At 41.0% G+C, this 24,976-nt stretch overlaps 1 long non-coding RNA gene across 3 annotated transcripts in view; it reads left to right on the forward strand.

Moving 5' to 3' along the window:
* Positions 1-24,976, forward strand: part of LOC109493469 — a 301,393-nt gene that overhangs the window by 200,708 nt on the left and 75,709 nt on the right. The gene's annotated exons all lie outside the window — the stretch shown is intronic.

Consider the following 24,976-nt stretch of genomic DNA (forward strand, 5'->3'; position numbering starts at 1 on the left):
TTTTTTAAATTTTTTTTCAATGTTTATTTATTTTTGCGACAGAGAGAGACAGAGCATGAACGGGGGAGGGGCAGAGAGAGAGGGAGACACCGAATCAGAAACAGGCTCCAGGCTCTGAGCCATCAGCCCAGAGCCTGACGCGGGGCTCGAACTCACGGACCGCGAGATCGTGACCTGGCTGAAGTTGGACGCTTAACCGACTGCACCACCCAGGCGCCCCTGAACTCTCTTTTAAAAACACATTAAAATAATATTTGATCTATTTGGGAACACAGGCTATATTTAGTTAGGATGAATTGTATATATTGGACATTGCAAACTCAACAGTTTGCAGCCCCTGAGCCACATCTTGTACCCAGTTTGTTTTATTTGGTCTGTCCGCTATTCAGAAAAAATTCTTACTGACTAAAAACATTTAAAAATTGGGAGAATCCACATAAAAATCTAGATTTTTAGTTCTTTCGAAAAAAAGAACCTGGCAGCATCAGGCTTGTGTTTCTGCAAGTTAAGTTGTCGGCTGGAGGGACAACCATAAATGGAGAACAACCATCTCCTTTAGGCGGGGTGTGTTTTCTCCAGTTGACCCGGCCGCCACCACTTCCTAGTGCCTCCCTATTACCTGGTCTGTTTCTCTAATTTGTGTTACCTGGCCAGTCCTGCTGGTCTTCTGAGCTTGCAGCGCTGCTAGGTGTATATCAGTTTTCCCAACATAATGTGATCACACATTCCTTTAAAATGTTGGGCCCTGGCTGTGAGGTTAATACAAGCCCTGCATTGCAGCCCACTGCATTACCCTGCAGCCCACTGCATTGAGTTTTGGGTGGTTTGAGGGTGTGATCCTTCCTGTCCTGCTGTGCATTGGTGCACTTAGTGGCTGTTGTCTGCTCTGACTTAACCATCAGTGGGATGGACTTTGGTTTTCTGTGACTGGCCAGTACTTTCAGGACACAGGCAATAAATCTAGAAATATTTTTGTCAGTTGATGCTGGTTAGTTGGCCTGATCTGGAAGATTAGGTCTGAAAAATACTAGTCCACCTTCCACTTCCCTTTTAGAAGGTAAGGACTTAAGCTTGTTCCCTATTGAACATGAGGACTCAGTGGAGGATAGAGCCAGTCACCATTGGTTTGATTCCAAATCATCATAGCTTTGGTTCTAAATTCTTGTGATTATAAGCTGCAGTGTTACAAGGTTGTAAATACAGGAAGTCATAGTGTGTATAAACTATGATAGAATGTATAAATAAACTGCCATACATGTTTAAGCATCAATGAAGACATTTTAAGATATAGAAAATTAATTTTTCCATATGACTTTTTTATTTTATTTTATTTTATTTTATTTTATTTTAGAAAGAGAGATACAAGTGGGGGAGAGGAGGGAGAGAGGGAGAATCTCAAGCAGGCTCCATACTCAGCGTGGAGCCCAACATGGGGCTTGATCCCATGACCCTGGGATCACTATCTGAGCCAAAATCAAGAGTTGGATGCTCAACTGACTGAACCACCCAGGTACTCCACCCATATGACTTTTAAAGTGTCTTCCAAACAAGAATCTACCTAATAATGATTCTGGCCTTTAGGGTAATTACGGTTTAGTTGAGGTGCTGGGACATATGTATTAATGAGCAGTTATCATATAAGGCAGCATGTATGTGCCAAATCAATATTACAGACAGTAAATGGTGTAGGAATTCAGGGGAAAGGGTTAGTGTGTGGGCTACATAACTTGGGGAGAACTTATTAAAGAACTAGGTTGACCTTGAGGTTTATTAAACAACAATTCTAATGGCAGCTTTTGGTCACAATAATCATTTAGAATAATCATTCGAGGGATTGGTTCTGGAGCAAAAGATTCCTCTAAAAGTGAGGAAACACTTAAGCTTTTCCAGTGAAGTTCAAAACTATTTAAACTTACTGGCTTTCTAATCAAATGAAATTTATGTTTAAAAAAAAAAAAAAAGAGAGAGTGAGAGAGAAGAATAAGAAGGAAAGAGAAGAAAAGAAGAACCAAACCAATCAATCATCCAGCCAGCATTTAATCCATTCAATCCAATTCTCCGCTGGGAGAATCAGAGGTTTTCAGCTAGGGACGGCTGGGACCTCCATCACCTTTCAGCAGCTTCCTTTTACAGATGAGGAGACTGCAGTCTTCTGAAGGTGTGTTGCCTGAGGTCACAGAGCTTAGGTTGGGGAGGCCTGGAAGAAGATGCTCAGCAGGGAGAGAATTTACCTCCCTGATGGAGATTCTGCTGCCTTCACAGCCTCTGAGCTGCATTTATGCAACTTTGGAGCTAGGAGTGAGCAGTCCTGATTCTGAGGCTTTCACCAGGGCTACGTCTCCTCTCCAGTATCTGAGATAGCTTGCAAAGCCAAACTTGAGTGACTAAAACATCAAAATTCATACAGATACAAAGCTATGCAAACCTATTCTTGATATGCTGTAAGTAGGTTTTTCTTATGATGAGTTATCTTCAGCGATTCATATTTTAAGTTCTTTTTGATAGGATTAAACAATCCAATAATATCATTTGATGGCTCTATTCACAGTTTACTTCTGGACCCCATGCAGCCCCCAGGTGGCCTTTTAAGCAAAAGCACTTAATTACTTCCTACAACCTAAGGGAATGTGAAATTACAAATACTGCTGGATTACTAAAGCACATGTTTGGCTCATAATTTGTTCTTCTGCTCATTTCCATCATGTGATGGAATAATTTAGGGAAACAGAGAGCAAGGGGACATTTTAACCACATCACTTGCATGAACTTTCAAATAAGATTTATTAATTTATCCTTAACATAGAAAATTTGGAAAAAGATGAAATGCATCGTAGAGTTCAGTTTATTAATATGACTCTATTGTTTATTTAAAGAATCATAAATTTCCAGATGTAAGACACTCCAAAAGTAGATAAACATTATTGTAGAATTGCTCACGATTTATATTATCTGTATCCCTAGCCAATAATATGCATAGCTAGGAGATGGCCAATTAGTATTATGAATTAACTGGTACACAATCAGAGAGTTTATTCTTGTACTTTAAAATTTTAAGTGTAACTCTTTCAAGTACAGCTTATGACTAGTTTGTTATGGGAATATGAGGGCATAAGAAGTTCAGGTTTATTTTTTTTAAAAAGTGATTTTTGAATGGAGGGAATTCCAAAAGCTGAGAGGAAAAAAAAAAGCCAAAGTCAGAAATATTGCATCTTCATGACCTTTTCTTTTATGAGTAACTCAGAAAATTTGAATCAAACTTTCCAAAATAAATTTTTCTTTGGCTTGAGACTAAGGCATAATAATTTTCGGTTCAAAAGGAGCTGTTGGTGGACATTTTTTTTGACAACATGAGAAAGGAAAGAAATTACAGCCCCAAATAGAGTAGTAGCTGTTGGCTTAATTAGGGAGCAGGGACTGTGGTGCCATAATTACTGGAAATGATGCATCCGCATCATCCATGTTTTTAGCTGGGAAATTTACCTTCCTTTCTGAGAAAAACAGAGATGTGTCATCTGAACTGAAAAATTCCTACTGATGTCAGTCAGCATGCCGTACATCTATGATTTGTCTGTGTGAGGAAAGTAACATGGGTGAGGAAAATAGAATATATGTGAGAATCCCAACAGAAAAACTGAAGAGGAGTAGAGAGCCTGAGGAAGATGGGGAAAAGCTAGCTGAAGAAGGATGAGAACTTGTGAGATCCATGGCGACTTTGTTGACACTTCCCTACACAATTCCAAAAGCAAGGCAGAACTCCTGAGACTTCATAGGTGGCTGAGAATATAGGAGGAAGATATACAAAGAGAGAGTTTTCTGGAAGCTCTACGAAGACGGGGGGGGGGGAAAGATTAGAACATGTTATAAGCATTCTGTTCATGTGTGTCGGTTGGTGTGGTCTTGTCTCCCCGGCCCGCTGGTTGGGAACAAAAGTCAGTCTCAAACATTTAACAGCAGACACCGGGGAGCCCTCCAACAAAAGACCACCTCCCAAAGAACAGGAGGTGGTGATGATGGAATGCCAGCCCGAGGAAGCAGAAATATCGGAGAGCAGCACTGGGGCCCACCGAGGCTCCTCGCTGCCTCTGAATGAACTGCTCAAAGACCAGGAAGTGTGCTGGGAAATGACAAGACCAGGGATCTGCCTTGCAGGGAAGCACCAGACACCTCTCTGGCCACCGGGCACTGGCCACGGGTGACGGGAACACCATTCTTGGTGCGGTATGGGGGAGAGCAGGGTTATGACTCACATCTCCAAGCAGATGTTGTGTCTCTGCTTTTCTCCCGGGGTGGAACAAACACAGAAGGCCCACTTGGGGGGAAGCTGAAGCAGTTCGTTATCTCTTCGATTTGACACCATTTCCTCAAAACCGCCCCCTGACAATGGGCAACTCAGAAGGTGGCTTGGTTTCTACTGACCACGTGGTATGAGTTGCATCAGGTTTGTCACCGTCCTGTTGCATGGCTCCCTTAACAGCACTTCCCTTCCACCAATTTCCATTGACATATACTACTGAGCACCTGTCAATGCTGGGTGCTATGCCAGACATGGATAGTAGACAAATAACACTTAGTCCTTGACCTGGAGAAGGTCACTGCCTAGGGTGGGCAACAAATAATTTTGTTAACTAGAAGGATAGAGGCCTTCCTGAGGAGCAGAGGAGAGGGTCTGAGCTCAGCCAGGCCGGTAGGGAGGCGGTGAGGCAGTGACTCATGACATTGGCAAGTGGTGAGAAGAGGGAGGTAGGTCCAGCTGTTGCTAAAACAAAATCACTTGGTAACTCTTCATTTCATCAAGGCCAGTGTTTTATTTAGCCTCTTTCTTCCCATGCCCCTGGTTTGACTCAGTCTTGGAGTTGGCACCAATGATGTGATTAATGCCTGTCCTAAATTCATTGGACATGATCCACTCTCATCAGACTTCTTGTTATCACCTAAGCCAGAAACCGCAGAGACATCCTACCCTCTCCTTCTCCTGCAAACTTCTTTGGAATTGAGCCCTCACTCTGCCCAATCTTTGTTATCTTCACTCTTCCCCAGGTTCTCTCTTCCCTCACTTGCATTAGTGCTCCAGCCTGCTAACTGACTGCTGGCCCGTTCTCAGTCCTGTTAACCATTGCCATGAAGCTCTTTCTAGATCAGAGATCTTGGGTCATTCTGCTGCTCAAAATCTATCAATGGTTTCCTCTTGCAAACAGAATAAAATCCTAACTCTTTGGCATGATTAAAAAAAATCCTTTACAAAATGCTTATACAGATACCATCAAAGAAGATATATAGATACCAAATAAGCACATAAAAAAATCCTCAACATTTTTTATTCGTTGCAAAATGCAAATTAAAACCACATATATACCACTATATAGCTATCAGAATGGCAAAAATTAAAAACAATCACTGTACCGTACCTTGGCAAGGATGTGGAGGAAATGGAGCTCTCATACATTGCTGATGGGAATGTAAAATGGTACAACCACTTTAGAAAAAGGTTGGGTAGTTTCTTATAAAGTTGGATGTGCATTTACTATATAATGCATCCTTTCCATTCCTCGGTATCGCCTAAAAGAAATGAAAAGAGAAAGATATACACAAATGTGCATAGCAACTTTATTCATAATGATCAGAAACTGGAAACAGTCCAAATGTTTATCAGTAGTGGATTGGTAAATAAATTGTGTATTCATATGGTGGAATACAGCCATAAAAAAATAAGCTATGGATACATACCACAACATAGTCATACTGAGTGTAAGAAACCATCAAAAAAGAGTATACAGTGGACTTTTGAACAACATGAATTTGAACTGCATGGGTCCACTTATACACAGATTCTTTTCGATAAATACAGTACAGTACTGTAAATATATTTTCTCTTCCTTGTGATTTTCTTAAGAACATTTTTTTCTCTAGCCTATTTGATTATAGTATATGATACATAATACATGTAAAATGCAAAATATGTGTTAATTGACTGTTTATGTTATCAGTTAGACCTCTGATCAACTGCAAGCTATTAGTAGTTCAGTTTTTGGAGAGTTAAAAGTTATACATGGATTTCCAATCATGAGGGGTTTCAGTGATCCTGGTTCAAAGGTCAACTCTACATGGATTAGTTTGCTAGGGCTGTGATATCAAAGGGCCACAAGCTGGGTGGCTTAAACCACAGAAACTTATTTTCTCACAATTCTGGAGGCTAGAAGTCTGAAAGGGTTGGTTTCTGGTGACCTCTCTCTTCTTGCCTTGCAGATAACTGTCTCCTCCCTGTGTCTTCCCATAGTCTTCTATGTACATATATGTCTCTGTCCAAATTTCCTCTTTTTATAAGGACGGCAGTCATATTGGATTAGGACCTACTGCAAAGACCTCATTTTAGTGTAATTATTTCTTCGAAGACACAATCTTTGAATGTAGTCACATTTTGAGATACGGGGGCGGGGGGGCGGGGGCGGTTAGGACTTTTAACATATGAATTTTGGGGAAATGCAATCCATCCAATAAAACTGTGATTTCATTTATATAAAATTCTAGAAAATTCAAACCAATCTATAGCAACTAGATAGCAGGAGGAAGATAGGGGGAGGCAGAAGGGACAGACTATGAGGAGGCAGAAGGAAACTTTTGGGGGGTGACCGGTACATTCATTATCCTGCTTGGTGAATGTTCCATGGGTGTAGACACATGTCAAAACTTCTTGCATTGCACACCTTAAATATGCATAGTCTGCAATAAGTCAGTGACACCTCAGTAAAGCTGTTCTTTAAAAAATGATATTTTACGATCTTACATTTGTATTCTTCACCAGTTCTAGGTCCAGCCACTTCTTTTTAGCCACCATGTGGCCTAGTTACACCAAGTTCTTATGGCTGTTTGAATATTGCAAACTCTCTTATATGACCAAGACTTTGCAAGGGCTGTCTGAATGCCCTTCTTCCTTCTCTACTTAGTGATCACAACTCAGATATTACTTTGCGATAGGAACTATCTCCAGGCTGAGTTAATTGTCCACCCTTCTTGCTCCCATAGTTTTCTTATAGTACATTTAATATTGGCTTTTGGCTATTTATTTTCTTAGTTGTCTCCTATTAGGTTATTTTTTTTGAGGGCTAGAGATTTTTGTCTGGATATCTTTTCTTAAAAATAAACTTTTATTTTGGAATAACTTTAGATTTATCGAAAAATTGCAGACATTGTACAGAGTCCCCATATCCCCTTCACTCAGTCTTACTTATTAAGGTTACTGTTTCCCATTACTTTTTCAAAACTAAGTTACCAACACTGGTACCTTACTATTAACCAAATGCCAGACTTTGTTCGATTCCACTCATCTCTCCATTCAGCCCCTGTGTTCCAGGGTCGAATGCAACATACCACATAACGTTTTGTCATCATGTGTCCTTCATCTCCCCAGATCTGTGACAGTTTCTCAGTTTGTCCTTATTTTGTGATATCTTTTCAACCCCAGAGTCTAGCCCCTAAAAATAAAAACAGAAAACAATAGCAAACATTTATGATGCCTATATATGTCAGCCATTGTTCATGTCTCTTTGCACCTCATCTTATTTAACCCTCATAATAATAATCCAGCAGTAATTGCTATTCTTATCACTGGTTTAGCAGATGAAGACATTGATGCTCAAAAAGCATAAGACATTAGTTAGCTTAGCTCTTAACACTATTGTGTAGGTAACTAATAAATGTTTGTTAGGTAAATTGATTAATTTATAACTGCCTTTCTCTATGGGTTGAATTGTTAGGAGGAATGAAAATGCAGAATTGGCACAATATCAGATCTTAAGTAAATAAGATACATTGAATTATGGGAGGACATTGTGGGAAAGGATGAGACACGGTCCTGCTTTGGCAGGAAGTGAAATCTCTCTGCCTGACTCACTCACCAAGCAAGCTACAAGTCAGAGTTAGGCCAGTGTGGCCTTTGTCCTGCCCACCAAGGACAAAGGCCTGTTAGAAAAGACAGTAGGTTTACCACACCACGAATGTGAAATCCAAGACAGATATTTATGATAAGGAAATGATCTACAATGCTGAACTATTTTACAGGGATTGTGGAAAACACCCAAATCTATAAAGATTGGCCATTCAGCTGAAATACCACTGGAAGACTGAAAGCAAACTCATCATGTGCCCAGCATACTTTACACAATAAAATAGGCAAGGAAGAATCAATAATTTTTCTCTGGACACCCTTGTGGATTCCTTAAAACAGAATGCACTGCTATCCCTCCCTCCGTGGCACTTCAGTGTGTCTTCAGTGCAAGGAAATCTTTGTGAAAAGTCTCTTCAAACTGGATGGATGGTGAATCACGTCAGTTCACTGCCCACCATCCAGTGCATGCTAGGGCATCCTTTACCTTTGTCTGGGTCCTTCTCATCCTGGGGACCGGAGGTGAGGTATGCTGGGAAGCTGAGTCTAGATCACCATCTTTGTTTACTAAATAAAGGGGCTTGGGATTTGAAAAAAGACCCAATAGTTCACAAAAAGTCCTTTTCACTAAGTTTCCCCTGGGAGGTTCTTGATAATGAGTTCTCATTGTAATAACAGTCAAAAGCTGTAGAACATTTGCAAAACCCGGAACATTATGTAACCTGGGAACTCGAAGGGTTGTGCTACTGCTTGGCTTTCGGGGCTAAAGCCATGTGGGGGTAAAGTGCAAGTGATCATTTAGCACCTCTCGAGAGGAAGAGAGAGAGAGAGAGAGAGAGAGAGAGCGAGAGGGAGAGCGAGCGAGAGTCTTGCTGAGAGCCCTCTTCTATCCTTCTTTGATGAGGGTGCATCCCATTGTGACAACTCTGGATCTTGCAGGACACTTGCAGTCATATAAAGTGGGGCAATTACCTCTATCCTTTCCTCATTGTCAAGTTTCTGTCTCTGGAGGATGTGGAGTTATTACAGCCGCTTCCTGACTACTCAGTAGAAGAGTGGTTGCCGGAGGCAGTAAGACAAGGAAGTGACATATAAATATCTCTTTTTCCTGTATTTAGAAAGCCACATAGTAATCTGCCACATATAAACTAGGGCTAATCCAATTTTCAGTTTTCCCCACTTTGATCTCTTTGCTTAAAGAGTCCGTTTCATCTCTTGGACTCTGTACCTTAGATCAGGGATTGGCCAACATTTTCTGCAAAGGATCAGAGACTAAATATTTTAGGCTTTGCAGGCCACACAGTCTCTGTCACAACTACTCATTTTTGCTGTTGGGTTTTCCATGTAATAACAGTAAAAACATGAAAACAGCCATAGACAATACATAAATGAATGAGCATGTTGTTTCCTAATAAAACTTTATTTGCAGAAACAGGTGGTGGGTTGGATTCTATCCAGGGGTCATAGTTTGCCACTGCCTGCCTTGGATAATAGACTGTAAGAGCAAATAAGAATCGTTAAGTTTTTCTTCGTAGCATATTCCTTTTCTTTGCTATTGGCATTTTTATAGTTGGTATGTTCTGGATGATGTTTATTGAAGGTACACATTATATTACTATAAATATTAAACTTAGAAAGGATGCAGCATTTGGATAGAATTTTTTTTACAAAATAAAACTCAATCCTGTCAGAGCTTAACCTTACACATCAAAGCTGATACTTATTTGAAAAAGCCTGGTGAAATTTAATGCAGAATTTCCTCCTTGGGTAATTTTAAATATAATTATTTAGGATCTTTTACATGTATTATGTTTTACCTTGTCAATTTTTCCAGTGTTCAGCTAGCTAATGATAATATCCTAATAATAATAGATTATTATTAGAGTTATCCCTTTGATCCTTCCATCCCATTCTCTCTGGCATAATCGTTAAAGCCACATTCTTCCAGATCATTGGGTGTGGCCCAAACCTTTCCTGAAATTTCGAACAAAGGTTTATGAAAGTCCAAATACCATATTCTATCGGATAACCTAGATTAATAGTAACAAGAAAGAGAAATCTTTTGTAAAACACCTTTAAGATAGTCTCCATTTGGTGAGCTCTAACAGTGAGTTAGCCTCTTGTATCTCCAGTGCAGTGTAGTCCCCTGAGCTCATGTACCCATCTGACAGTGGGTGTCTCCATCTGGGTGTCTAATAGATACCTCCCCGATAGTAGTATTAATCCTACCACTCAGCAAATCCATCTTTCACTCCACATTTATTTGAATAACTAGCACCACCGTATATTCGGATGTTCAAGCTCCAACTGTAGGAATTACCCTTGGTTACTCTCTTCTCCTCACCCCCCACATCAAAACCGTTACTAGGTCCTGCAGTCTGTATGGTCAGAACATACTCCAAAGCTGCCTCTTCTCCCCATCTCTGTTGCCACTCTACCTATCCCAGCCCTATAGCCTCTAGCCTGGATTACTTTACTACTTTCAAATCATAGAGTAAAAGCCATCTACCTGTGTCCCTCTAGTAGTGATGCATATAGACCGCTATTCATTTTGGCTCAAGCCAAAGGAAGGAGGGTGTGACATCTGATCACTTGATCCAGATTTGAATTTCAGACAGTCTGACCCCCGATCTGTACCAAGGCCTTTGCACTTGCCGATCTTTACCCCAGATATTTGGGCGTCTGCCTCTTTCTCAACATTCAGGTCTCTGGACAAATGTTTCCCCTTCCAAGAGGTCTTCCCCTGCCATCCTAGCCAAAGCTGTGTGCCTAACCCCTGTCTTTCTCTATCTCATCACCCTATTTATCTTCCTTATAAAAACCTGTCAGTTACTGTACTTATTCACTTATTTGCTTGTGTGTTTATCATCTGTCTTATCCTGATACACAGAAATGCTCCCAGGGCAGAGAACTTGTCTATGTTTTTTGCTTGCCATATCCCCAGCACTTATAAGTGTCTGGCACATAGGGGGTGCTCAAAAAAGATTTTTTTGCCTACCACTGGACTTGCTCCTCTACATACATGATCTCCTTCAGTCCTCAGAACAATCTTACAAGGCAGCTACTTTTATTAACATCTTGTAAGTGGGCAAACCGAAGCTTAGGGAAATAATTGACTCAAGGGGACAAGGCTCTTAAGTGAAAAAAGGAGGTGTGCTGCCACCTGCACACCTCGTGTACCCCAGTGTTTATGCCTTTGCGTGTGGTGTTCCATTGCCTAGAACGTTGTTCCTAGCCCCTTCCCACCATCTCTGCAAGTTCACTTGTACCTGTTCCCCAGAGAGTAGGTCAGTTGCTTCCTTTTCCTGGAGTGTTTCCTGATGCCTGCCAGTTAGAAGTGTGTTCTCCCTCTTTTATGTGAACTTCTTATACCAGCCAGGTCTGACCTTGTGTGATAGTTATTTGGTGCCCAACTTGCCTCCTCTTCTAGACTGAACAGCTCTCAGCTACAGAGACCATCTCTGCTCATACTGCTCAGTAAATATAGACTGACGTTCATTAATACAACAAGTACTTATTGACAACCTACCTACTATATCCCCACTTATGTAAGCACAGGGGATAGGGCATCCAACAAAAGAGAATGACATCACTGACTTCCCGGACCTTATGGTCTTATGGGGAAGACAGACAATGAGAAAGATAAATAATACACACTGCATGCAGTGTAGATAGTGAGACGTGCCAAGGGGGACAAAATCCAACAAGGAAAGAGGACAGGGAGTGTTGGAGAGGAGGGTGGAATTCAAGGCTCCAGGAGAGGATGGCCAGGGCACACCTTGCAGAGCAGGTGACTGGAGCCCAGGCCTGAAGAAAATTAGATTTCTGGGGGATATCCGAGGGTAGAGGTTACAGGCAAGAAGAACAGGCCATCCAGTTGACTGGAATAGGGAAAATGTGCAGCACAGTCATAGGAAGTGAGGTCAGAGATGTGTCAGGAACCATGTAGGGAGGGCAAGTAAAGATTTCAACTTTTATCCCAGTGAGACGGGAGGCAATTGAGAGGCAGGAAGCTGTTGAGAAGAATGACTGCTTTGAGCCCACCAGTTAAATGCCACTTCTACTGAATCTAAAATAGTCTACACTCAGCTCTAATGCTAATCGTATGCTCTTTAAAGAAAATCTAGGGACGCTTGGGTAGCTCAACTGGTTAAGCATCTGACACTAGATTTCGACTCAGGTCATGATCTCATGGTTAGTGAGTTCGAACCCCACATCAGGCTCTGAGCTGACAGTGCAGAGTCTGACCGGGATTCTCAGTCTCTCCTCTCTGCTCCTCCCCCCACCCCCCAATAAAATAAACTTTAAAAAAATCTCTGTGTACAACTGTACACAATCTGATATTTTTCTTGTTCATTTGTTTGACTATTTTCGGCCCCCTCATAAGCAAGTATGCTCTAGGAAGGCAGATATCGTATCTGTTTACTGTTATGTCCTCAGTGCCTTGTAATGGCCTTTGGCACATAGCGGGTCCCTGTGGCTATTTGGTGAATGAATGAAGTAAGTACGAATGGGTTGTAGCAGAGGTTGCTAGCAAACAGTGGGATCTGACAGAACTTGGAAGGGCTTGGGAGCAAAGACAAGTTTAATATACTTCAGTGTTAGCTCTTGTTGCATTCAGCCTCCGTGCTCTGGAATCATCCTTCTAAAATTAATCTCAAATGCAGGCCTCTCTTACTTACACTAAGTTACCGACCATTAACTGAAATCACTCTAGATTCTTTGAAGCTGAAATGTTTCTAAAAGTTGATGAGTTTAAGCACGTCCATGGATCTATGGAAGAAATGGTTTAAGTCTTGTAACTTCTGATTTCACTTCTCCCTTCGTTTCTTTGCCACTAGAAGCAATTGCAATTCTGTCTTCTTGGCATCGTACATGGAAATACAGTCTTTGTGACAGCAGAGTCACAGGCTGGATACTACCCTCATGACCTTGCCATTCTCACAAGGAAAAAATGGAAGAGTACAGAACAGTAGATGAGCACTCTGAACACGTTTCTTCCGACTTGAGATGCAGTGGGAATTCAGGAGGAGAGAGGTCAAATATTGGAGAAGGAAATCCACAGAGAATGAAGGGAGGAGATGGGGAATATCATGTGGATTGAATCCTTGGAAAACCTTGGGTTGTATCATGTACATGGATGGTGGCTGAACCTTCCATGGTTTTCTGAATAGCTTGCCATCATGCCAGTGAAAGGTCATGAGACTTTGGTTATGCAGATGTGTTAGCTTTTTGACCACTTACATCCACTATTAAAATTCCTCTCTCACATTGAGGGAATTTCATAGTAACTTCCCAACTTTTGCTCTTTTTCACAAACAACATTTATTGATGACCCTTTATTTATGTCTTTATTTTTGTCACTTTTCAGCCCATGTAGTGCCAGTCTTGATGGGTCAGATGAGGGACTATGCTGACATGGGGAGGCCATTGTCAACAGAAATGAGCTTCTGGGTCTTCAGGTGTCAGATCTCCCAGTGAGTGAGCGTAGCAGTCAACTGTGTGACAGAGCTGACCCGAAAGGAGCAGCGGGGCCAGCAGACATCTGACGCTCTGTTTATATAACAATCAAGAGGATGACGTTTTGCTAGCTGGATAGGGCAGGGACACTATCGAGCCAGCAGAGAACCAAAAAATTAAAGGGTGTAGATCTCCTCTCCATGAAGAGAAACAGAAATGGCTCATCAGTTCAAACATTTCTTTAGAAGACAGCTATTTGGGTCGCATCTCTACCCAAAAGTAGCTCTCCTTGACCGCTGGAGCAATTACCACATGACGTGAGGAAGTGAAGGCATGTTAGAACAGGATTCCCAGCCAGCCTTTGCCCCCAACCCTATTCTTACTTCTCTTCATGTATTTTTTTTTAAGAAGCCAGGACACCCAGGAGAAACTGAATTTACTAGTGTTGATGGAAATTAGGAATTTTGACAAATTAGACCGTGGTATTGAAAGTTGTAACGTAAAGAGGATCATTTAGTACAGATGTCAGGGGGCACTGGGAAGGTGCTGGTGCCCAGGTCCTTGGAATCATGGAGCTCAGGTGGCACACTGTGCCACCTCCCCACCTTATTTTGCTGTTAATCATTTTCTGGCATTCTTCCACTAATGACTTTCTTTAGAAAATGGGAAATGAATTGGACTCAGAAGCATAAATGACAGCCCAGATTGTCATTGCTTTTCACAGCCCACATAACATTCTATGATTCTATATATTTTGAGTGCAGAGAATTATCATCATGATTGAGCCCAGCACCCAGTTTAGGCATTCAGTGCGTTTACCTTTTTTTCCAAAGCCCTGAGCTCCTATGGGTTCATTATTAAAATGTTCATTACATCTAATTATGCCCTCATATTCTTCTAAATGCTGCAGTTATAATGATAAAATGAAATAATAGACATGGAAACAAATTCATGCCATCCCTCTTTTATGATACCTTCACTTTCTACCTCAGCAAATATTCATTGTAGGACATTTGGAAATACAAAACATCATAAAGAAGAAAAATATTAGCCATTGTCCCTTTATCTAATAAAAAGCACTGGTGACATTTTGATGGGTATATAATATAGTTTTATATCCTTTGGATAGTTTGTAGTTCAGCTAGATAATAAATTGTTTTCTATTCTAGTTTATCTTAAGTTGCACATATATATTATTTCCCTGTTAGAATCAAGCTCTTTGAAAAAAGATCAGTTTCCTACAACAACTCACATTGTACTTAAGTTAATTTATAAAGTGGTTGAGTTTGCTAATTACTACTGAATATCCATTCACCCCTTCCTCCACAATAAAGAACTCTGTTGGATAGCAAAGGAGCCCAGTTAAAAAAGAAAAGAGAAGGAAAGAAAAAAGAAAAGAAAAGAAAAGAAAAGAGAAGAGAAGAGAAGAGAAGAGAAGAGAAGAGAAGAGAAGAGAAAAGAAAAGAAAAGAAAAGAAAAGAAAAGAAAAGAAAAGAAAAGAAAAGAAAAGACCATGTTTCCCAGTCTTCCTTGTAGATGGGGAGGCCATTAAAAAGTAAGTAGAAGTCATTGAGGAGCTTCTGGGAAAATTCTTTAAAAAGAGCTAACTCAGGTGGCAGGCATCTATTTTTTATTTCGTCTTTTGTCTCATCATGCCTGAGATTTGAATGTATTGGCTGGAGCTCCAGCAGCTGTTTTAGAGAAGAAGGCTAAGAAAATTAGAAGGTCTTTGGCCCTGACATTCTGAACCATTTGCTGAACCAACAACAAAGTTGTTGACCCAGACTTTTAGTTACATGACAAAAATATGCCCTTGTGTGTTTAATCCACTATATTGTAACCTGTGGCCAGCAACTGAACTCAATTCCAAACTCATGTCATCATACCACTTTATTTCAAAAAAGGATTTGAGGGGCTCCTGGGTGGCTCAGTCGGTTAGGCATCCGTCTTAGGCTCAAGTCATAAACTCGCTGTTCCTGGGTTTGATCCCCTTGTTGGGCTCTGTGCTGACAGTTCAGAGCCTGGAGCCTGCTTCTGATTCTGTCTCCCTCTCTCTCTCTGTCCCTACCCCCCTCAAAAATAAATAAAGACTAAAAAAAAGAAAGGATTTGAGGAGACCATCAACTCCTCTTTATAGATCATTGTATTTTCAGAAGCAGCAAGCCCTGTGTATCTTCTCAGTGGTAGGTAGTCTGTAAATGTGTACTGAATGAACTCTTAAAGAGGTTAAATTCAGCATCATCAGTAATATCATCTTCCTCCAGTGCCTTACCCATATCGCTTTCTTGAACTCAACTGATTGCATAAAGAGCTAAGCTCTTGATTTCGGGAGAGCCTTCCTTTTGTAGCTTTTGCTATTTTATTTTGTGCTTATTTCATTAAGTGCCTACACCATAAACATAATGCCTTACAATTGTTCTGCATGTTTAACTTATCAGGGGCTCATTGACTCATTTGTTTTCATTTTACCCACACCCTGGCAAGGGATAAAAATAGTGTAAATGACTTAGATTCTAAAAATAAGATTGAGAGGAGAATAAAATCTCTTCCCTTACATGGCTAACTAGTCTCTTTTCTTAAGAGATATCAAAGGTTTCACCTCATGTGCCAGCTCTGTTTGGTTGGTATAACATAGTTTGGCTTTCTGGAACACTGTGTTAAGTAGGATTCTGAAGCCATATTAGGACTCAGCAGGCAAAAGAGCAGTAATTGGTTTAGCAATGGCAGTCATAGACATTGGGAGTGAACAGGGAGTTGTCTGTGGCAACCCATGTACCTTTTATTTGCCATCCTACATCTATGACAAGATAGATTTACCGATATCCACCCCCCCACACACAAAAACAGCCAAAAGGCATTCCATTCTTTAGTAGGGTTTGCTCAATCCCAGTCTTTCTCTGCCAACCTTTTCCTGCTCATTTAGATTTATTCAGTATAATTTATGTATTCATGTAATGTATATACATATACATATATATACACACACACACATACATTACTGTCTATTTTTCTGTGTCCCAATTTAGATGAGGTTCCTTAGTGTAAATCATGCATTTATTCTCAGTCTGTTTTTAATGGAACTACTACAATTGCAACATGGTCACACTGTATGCCAAGGTAAAGTTTTTGATGACAGTAAGCTTCTGAAATTGTTGGAAAATGATCAGTGTGGTATGGTTTATATTTTATCCTGCCCAGGAGGGAGGAGATCCTAGCTACATGGCATCTTAAGTCCCTTTTCAAGTACTTAAATGTACAAACGCATAGGCCAGGGGTTGATGTCTTTTCTTACAAAGAGCCAGATAGTAAATATCTTAGGCTTTGTGAGTCTATATGATCTACAGCGCAACTACTCAGCTCTACCGTTGTAGTTCAATAGTAACTGCAGCAGCAGTAGACGACGTGTTGATAAGTGAGTATCCCTGTGTTGGATAACAAAAGGTGGAGGAGAACAGATTTGACCCTTAAGTCTAGTTCACTGATCCCTGGCATGGGAAACAGATCACTGCAGAGGGAACTAGAAACCTGGGACAGATTTCTGCAGAGGGCTGCGTGAACTTCAGTTTATCTCTGCATATACGTACTTATCTGGGACATGGTGATGATGACAAGCGCAATGATGACAAGGACGATGATGATGGCTATCTTACAGGGTTGTTGTGAGGGTCAGAAGAACTGATTATGGGTGTATCTAACCAGTACCGTATCTGGCTAGGAAGTGGTCACCTCAGTTGATTATCTGGATGTTTCATGGGCAACAGGGTTCTCACCCCCCTCTCCCTTCAGGGGCAGGTGGGTGGAGCATGTAAGGCAGCAGACCTGGTAAGAGGAGAGCAAACATCCTGTTTGAGAAGTAGGCTGCTGCTCAGCCCCAGCCCACTGTTGTCAGGGGGGAATAGGGTCTTCTTGTTGCCAGGTATTTTGAGTTTCCAGTCTAGAAATCCACATTTTAAATAAAATTGTCTTATGGGCATTGAGGAGGGCACCTGTTGGAATGAGCACTCGGTGTTGTATGGAAATCAGTCTGACAAATTTCATATTAAAAAAATGAAAATAAATAAAAATAAAATAAAATTGTCCAATTTTTAAGCTTTTGCAGACTATTTAAGATGTAAACAAATTGTAGGAGCTGACAACAATCCAAGTATTGAGAACTGAATCCAGAGGCGCCATTGTGTGGCCTTTGGCACACTAATCCCAGGGCTCAGATGTTAAGGTGAACCATGTTAAGTTCAAGAACATGGAAATGGGCTAGTATCAATATCCAACCAGGAATTCCTTACTCCCTCCTAAAATATTAAGCACTTTACTCAATTAATCATCATAACCACTCTATTCGTTTACTCAGTATGTACTAATGACTCTGTGCTCTGCCCCAGGCACTGTTCCATAAAAAGGCATCTAGTAGTAAACAGGACAGAAAAAAAATTCCTGCCCTCATGGCGCTTTTTATTCAATGAGATCAGTAGTTCCATACTAATATATGTGGAGGAAATAGAACCAAAGAATGACACTCAGAAAAAATGATTCTAGGGGCAGAATCATTTATTCCCAAAGTTGAACAGGATGACAATTATCAACAAGCATGAAAGATTATAACAGAAGGACTACCTATTAACTACATACAAAGGACCCTCGCTGAGTATACTTTGGTTCACTGAGAATAAATAGGAGAATCCTGGTACATTTTTAGGACAGGGTTTTAAGCAAGGTACCAGGAAGGACTTCCCAACAGCATGGTTATTAAACAGAAAACAGGTGGCTGAAGTTCATTGAGAACCCTCTTCCCTGGAGAACTTTAGGAATGGGGTAGTCAACATTCATCCAAACATACAGTGTCTCTTGGGGACAGGGAGTTGGATTGGAGTCAGGGGCCTGAATACCGTAGTGGAAAGAATTTTCATTTCTAAATTTTTTACTTTGGCCTAGGAGTCGTCATGTTTAAAATGTTTTTTTAACATTTTGTGTTTAGAAAGGTCTCTTCTTCCATAGTTCAAGCTACATAGATGAGCTCATGTAAGGAATGCATTTTTTAATTTTAGCACTTTCTATAAATGGGTTTTCTAAACCCTAAGCTGAAGTTGTTACCACGACGGGGAACATGGAGATAATTTTTCATTCTTTCATGCTATGCTGAATGTCAGCAGTAGAAGCTCCTAAAAATAATCATACCTTGTATTTATATAGCACCTTTCCCGAAGGTTCTCAAACTGCTTTGTAAGACATCATGTAATTAATCCCTATAAAGCATTCATAAGACAGTTGTATAATATTAAGCTAATATTTGTCTTGCATATAAAGGTTATGCATTTTGTACTTACATATTATATTTATACAGGGTGCGGTAAACTCTGTATCGTGCATAGTGTTTGCTGCCCCAAACCACCTTCCGGTTACTGTAGTGCATGGACTGACAAGCAGGAGAGATGAGGAATGTAAGGGGTAGTTTGCAGTGAGGTAAGTGCGAGTGAGTAAAAGCGAATTCACACTAGGGCTGCTGGGTGTTTGTGAAAGTTTAATTGATTTCTAGGGTTCATGGGAAGCCATTAGAGGAGTATGAGAAGGGGACATAGAAAGAGGATTCTAACACCCTTGAAAAACAGCTTACTTGGCTTATTTGGATGAGTGGAGGTAAATGAGGGAAAGAAGGTCTGGAATGAGTGAAGTAGGCAATACTGTTGATTTATTACTGTTTCTGAGTCAAGTCTCCCCTTACTCAGCTTTCTCCCCAGTGTGCACACAACTTCTCCTTCAGGGTCTTCTATCTCCGTCGTTCTCAACTCATCTCTTCTGCATGTTTCGAAAAGATTATCATGGGAACCGATTGCAGCTAGTCGTAAACACCTTAATATGAAATAAACTGGGATAATCTCAGCCAAACATATTAACACTTTAAATCTCATCTCTACTTTTGCAATGAAAAGATTCAATAGGTTGATATGTGTATGAGCTCTTAGAATAGCACCAGGCACATAGTAAATGTTTATGTAAGTCATTATTATTATTATTTTTGTTATTTGTAAAAATATCAGGCATGATTGCGTAGGAATGATGGTATACTGGGTTCTTGCAAACATTTGGGCATCCCTACAATCAGGCCTCATGGGTAGCCTTCAACTCTATCTATGCATAAAGCTGGTCCTGGTAATGAATACAGCAAAGAAATGGTCACCTCAGCCCCTGCAGGTGGCTGGAGAATTGACAGGAAAGAGGGAGGAGGGTCAAATCTGAGAAGCGTTGCCTGGGAGTAGGGGCAGGAGGTGGGCTTGTGTGTGATGATAAATTGGACAGAGAAAGAAAAAGGGAGGAAAACTCTGGAGAAGACCCCCGGGGTCCCAGCTTGGAGGGGTGGGCATTCAACTACTGAGAAGCACAATTTGCAGGTTTGGAAAGGGAAAATGTTTACGTAGGCTCCAGCTTGTGCCCAGCCCTGCAGGCTGCCTGCAGGTTTACAGCTGAACATTACCATCATGGCACTCTCTTCTCTGAAGTGGCCAAGAGGAAGGAACGGCCAGGGACATTTCCGCCAGCCCAGAGGTTCTGGTGCCGCCCTTGACTGTTTTCAAATTGGCAAGACTGGTCTGGTGATTTTTCACTGGCCAAGTCAATCTTCCATGCTGATGGACCTAGAATTTAGCATTTGTATTGGTTCCAAAACTCCTTTCATTGGCTCTGATAAGCCTTCTCAAACATGCTGAAAACTTAGCATCAAATCTACTTTCAAGTATGAACTAGGCCTTGAGTAGTAGTTCTAGACCGTAAGCCAGAAGTTATTGTCTGTTTTTAGTTGATTCTTCTTCAGACACCTAACCTAGTCTTGGCTTACCCTGAAAAGAAGGCATTCTTGAGCAAAGGCCCAAGGCTATGGAATTCTGCCCCTGGCACTAAAACAGAAGCTTTACATGAGGTACTCAGAACAACCTTAGATGCACTAATTCTGCCTTGCGGTAGCCACCTATGATTCAAGGCCTTCCAAGAATAAAATAGACAAGATTGTTCCATGAATATTAGCTGCAAGAAAAATACTTCTTTTCAAAGTTTAATCAATTTTTTAAACAAAAAGAAAGCCACTTTGAACATTTCATTAAAAAAATGGATATTTCAAAGATGTTTAAAAATATTAAGATTAGCCTATGAAGTGATGGATACCAATATTAATGTCTATTATAGCAACATTAGTGTCTGTCCGAAATGGGAGAAGGGAAGCTGAATGTTTGATTACCCTAAAACCATAGAAATTCTGTCATTTTTTCCCCTGGAAATGTGTATTTTCTAGCTCAGTAATGGAAAAGAGAGGCCTTGCCCTATGTAGAATTGTTTGAAGTTTAATGATGTGGATATCTTCTTCCTCCATTAGAATGATAATTGTTTCAAGGTTATATTAGTGAGGTGTGCTCTGGGGGCAAGTGATAGAAACCCAGTTGTAACTACCTTGAGTTAAAAAGGGATGGGAATTTATTGGTTCAGCTGAGAAGTCTAAGGAATGGGCATCCCTGAGCTGGTCTGGGTCATGAGTATAAATGTGTTTTCAAGGCTCAGGCTCTCTCTTACTTCCTCTCTGAAATCTTTTTTTCTTCTGTGTTGGATTTTTTTTAGGTGCTTTCTCTCTTTGACAAGAATAGCTTCCAGCCTGCAGACGTCCATCACACTTACTGCTTAGTTATTAGGCTCAGGCTAGTTTAGTGGCTGGGAAATAGGGTGGAATGCTCAGACTGGGATGCAGTTTGGATGTCCAGGGGCAAAGGCAGGGGATGGGAGAAGGAGATATGAATCAAGAAGTCCTGATCTGAGGCCTTTCCAGGGGCCAAAACCCCTGGAAAGCTTAGATTCCATGATCCATCATTAAAACCATTTCTTTGTCAATACTCTTAACACTCTTGTCCCCCTCTTCCTCTTATCCCCATACCTAGGGTCACTGTCGATGCCTTTGTGGTGAGGGGCAAAGATTTGTGCCTAAAATACAGGAAACCACATAGAACAAGAAAGTGGTATACCCCAGGAGGAAACAAAGGTTCTGTTTCCACAATGAGGGGGTGGGCTGCTGGGCATTCTGGAACAAAAGATGTCTACCCAGCGAAGGTAGAAGCTGACCGATTTTAGCATACTGAATATGAGTCCTGGATAGTCCTATCTTCATCAAATGCTTTGGTGCTCCAGCAAGCTTAGGTTCAGCTCATGTAAAGTGGGGAAATCAAGTGGCTTTTTCTAGAGAGTCACCATCCCAATGCCTTATCCCATTCCTATATACATTTTTTTTAAGAGAGAGAATGCATACAAGTGGGGGATGGGGGAAATGGGAAGAAAGAGAGAGAGAGAGAAAGGGAATCTGAAGCAGGCTCCATGTGGGGCTCGATCCCAACGACCCTGGGATCATGACCTGAACCAAAATCAAGAGTCAGATGCTCAACCAACTGAGCCACCCAGGTACCCCTTATTCCTATATAAATTTTGACATGAACCAGGAGTATGATAATAGGTGGGTATCCTAGAACTTGATCTCAATATTTAAAAAAAAAAATTTTTTAACGTTTATTTATTTTTGAGACAGAGGGAGACAGAGCATGAACGGGGGAGGGTCAGAGAAAGGGAGACACAGAATCTGAAACAGGCTCCAGGCTCTGAGCTGTCAGCACAGAACCCGACGCAGGGCTCGAACTCACAGACTGTGAGATCATGACCTGAGCTGAAGTCGGCCGCTTAACCGACTGAGCCACCCAGGCGCCCCCTGATCTCAATATTTTGACAAATGTTTTAACTTTGGAGACTGTGGCAAAAACTCCGTACTTTCCTTTTTACCTAGTAAGAGCTTTTATTTTTATTTGTTTGTTTGTTTTGTTGGGTGCATGGCCATCCAAAATAAAGATTATATTTTCAAGTCTTCTTGACAGCTGTGGCCATGTAAGTTCTAATCTCTGGGATATGAGTGGAACTTGGGTGGGCACCTCGGGTCACACCCAGAGGGAGGATGCATGCTCTCCCTTGTCCCTTTCCCTGTCCCACAGGCTGGAATGTAGACACAGCGATGCCCCATCTTGAGGGATACAGATGAGGGCAAAGCCTTAAGGATGGCAAAATAACAAAAAACAAGCCCATGTAGCCCTGTAGCAGCTGCTGATTCTGACAGCCTCCCCAAGTAGAGCCACCTCTTTGCAGGGATAGAGAGAGAAATAAATGTGAAAGAAAAATAATCTTTTATCTTGCTCATGCCACTGTTATTTCGGGTTTCTATCACATGCGCTAAGCCTCTATCCTAACTAAAACAGTGAACAAAAAGCTTTTATAGGAACATTTGGATCAAGCAATCCAGAAGGTGCAACAGTGAAAAATGGGCGAAAGTCTAAGAGAACTTAGATTATCTTAAATAATTACTGTCTTGACATTCAGGGGGGGAAAACACATAGCTCAAAAAAAAATAGAAAGTGATAAAAATAATTAATTGAACAGCCTGAGAGCATGGCATTTACAATGCATTATGGAAATTAGGGACTTCAGGAGTTTTTGAGTTGGAAGAATGGAAAAGTTCACCTGGTCCCATCACCTGTCCCAGTCACCTCATTTTTTGAGCTGATTTTATCAGTCTTGGCACTGTCGATCTTTTGGGCAGATAATTCTTTGTTGTGGGGGCTGCCCTGTGAATTGTAAAATGATTAACAGCAACCTTGGCCTCTATACACTGGATGCCGGTGGTAACACCTTCCCACCCCCCACCAATCATGATGATCAAAAATGGCTCGAGACATTGCCAAATGTCCCTGGTGGGATGGGAGTTGGGTGGGGGTGGGGAGGGGCAGGAGTCAAATTTGCTCCCAGTTGGTAGCACTGCTTCAGAGATCAAGAAACTGAAATTCAGCCAGCCAGTCAGTGTCTAGATGCTGCTCTATTAGCAAGTTTGAAAGTTGCAAGTCATTTATAATGCTGATGTTGAACTTGGGAAAATGTTGAAAGGATAATACTTTAAAATAAATGAAAATGAGGGTGCCTGGGTGGCTCAGTCGGTTGAGCATCTGAATCTTGATTTCGGCTGAAGTCACGATCTCATCGTTTGTGGGATTGAACTCCGTGTCAGGCTCTGCACTGACGCACAGGATTCTCTCTCTCCCTCTCTCTCTCTGCCCCTCCCCAACCCCATATGCATGCTTACTCTCTATCTCTCTCAAAATAAATAAATACTTAAAAATAAATAAATAAATAAATAAAAATGAGATGACAGCAATGGCTGATATTTAGGAAAGTCTTAGGCATTATCTTCCTTAATCTTTACATAACTCTAAGATTCCTCCATTTAAAATTAGGGAAACTAAGCGTGATGGGGGCAAGTCAACTTAGACAAGGTCACACATCTAAGAAGCAATAGAATTAGCATTTGGACCTGGTCTCAAACCCATAGGCTTCCTCACCACTTTAATATATAAGGTAAACAACAAGTTGAATCAAATTGTCAAGGCAATAAACATAAACAGAATATACATGTTTGGATAAATTCTCATTTTCTTTAATCAACTTGTGTTATTTCCTCCATTCAATAAGAAGTTACAGAATGCCGATTATTTGCATAGCATTGAAGGATAAAAAGATGTAAAGGTTGAAAAAGCTTCATTGCCAAACCCTAGTGTAAATTTTACACATATTAATTCTTTGACTCATCACAATAACACTAAGATGTTGGTTATGTTATTATGATCATATTATAGATGAGGAAATGGAGGCATCAGTTGTTTTAAGTAAATTGCTGAAGGTCACACAAACCAGCAAGCAGAAGGACAAGATTTCAAATCCAGGCAGTTTGACTCTTCTATTAATTTTCAAGGGTATAACAAAGGACCACAAATGGGGTGGCTTAAGAAATTTACTGTCTCACAGTTCTGGAGGCCAGAAGTCGGAAATCAAGGTATCCTCAAGAGACCTGCTCCCTCTGAAACCCGTAGAAGAATCCTTTCTTGCCTCTTTCCAGTTCCTGGTAACTTCTGGCAATCCTCGGCATTCCTTGTCTTGCAGCTACTTAACTCTAGTCTCTGCTTTCATCGTCATGTGGCATTCTCCCTGTGTGTCTCTGTCTTTACAAATCTGTCTGATTATAAGAACACTAGTTGTATTGGATTAGCAGACTACCCTACTACAGCACAGCCTCATCTTAACTAATTACATCTGCGATGATGCAGTTCCAAATCAAGTCATATTCCAAGGTACTGGAGGTTAGGGCTTCAAACATACCTTTTTTGAGAGAGAGAATTTTTTTTTTAATATTTATTGACTTTTTGAGAGACAGAGACAGAGTGTGAGCAGAGCAGGGGCAGAGAGAGAGAGAAAGAGAGACATAGAATCTGAAACAGGCTCCAGGCTCTGAGCTGTCAGCACAGAACCATGGGGCTTGAACCCATGAACCGTGAGATCATGACCTGAGCTGAAGTCGGACGCTTAACCAACTGAGCCACCCAGGCACCTGAGAGAGAGAATTTAACCTTTATACCCAATAGCAACTCTTAAACAGCATATCATAGTGCCTCCCTGTAAGTAAGATGTAATCCTTGTTACTGGGAGCTCATAGGAGAGCAGGACAGAAGGCGTGTGCACAAATAATAGCAACCACACAGATGCTAGAGTCGCTTGATCAGTGTCACAAAAGAGGTAAAAGCAATG

The sequence above is a fragment of the Felis catus genome, chromosome D3 (genome assembly GCF_018350175.1).
Source record: "Felis catus isolate Fca126 chromosome D3, F.catus_Fca126_mat1.0, whole genome shotgun sequence".
Taxonomy (NCBI): Eukaryota; Metazoa; Chordata; class Mammalia; order Carnivora; family Felidae; genus Felis; species Felis catus.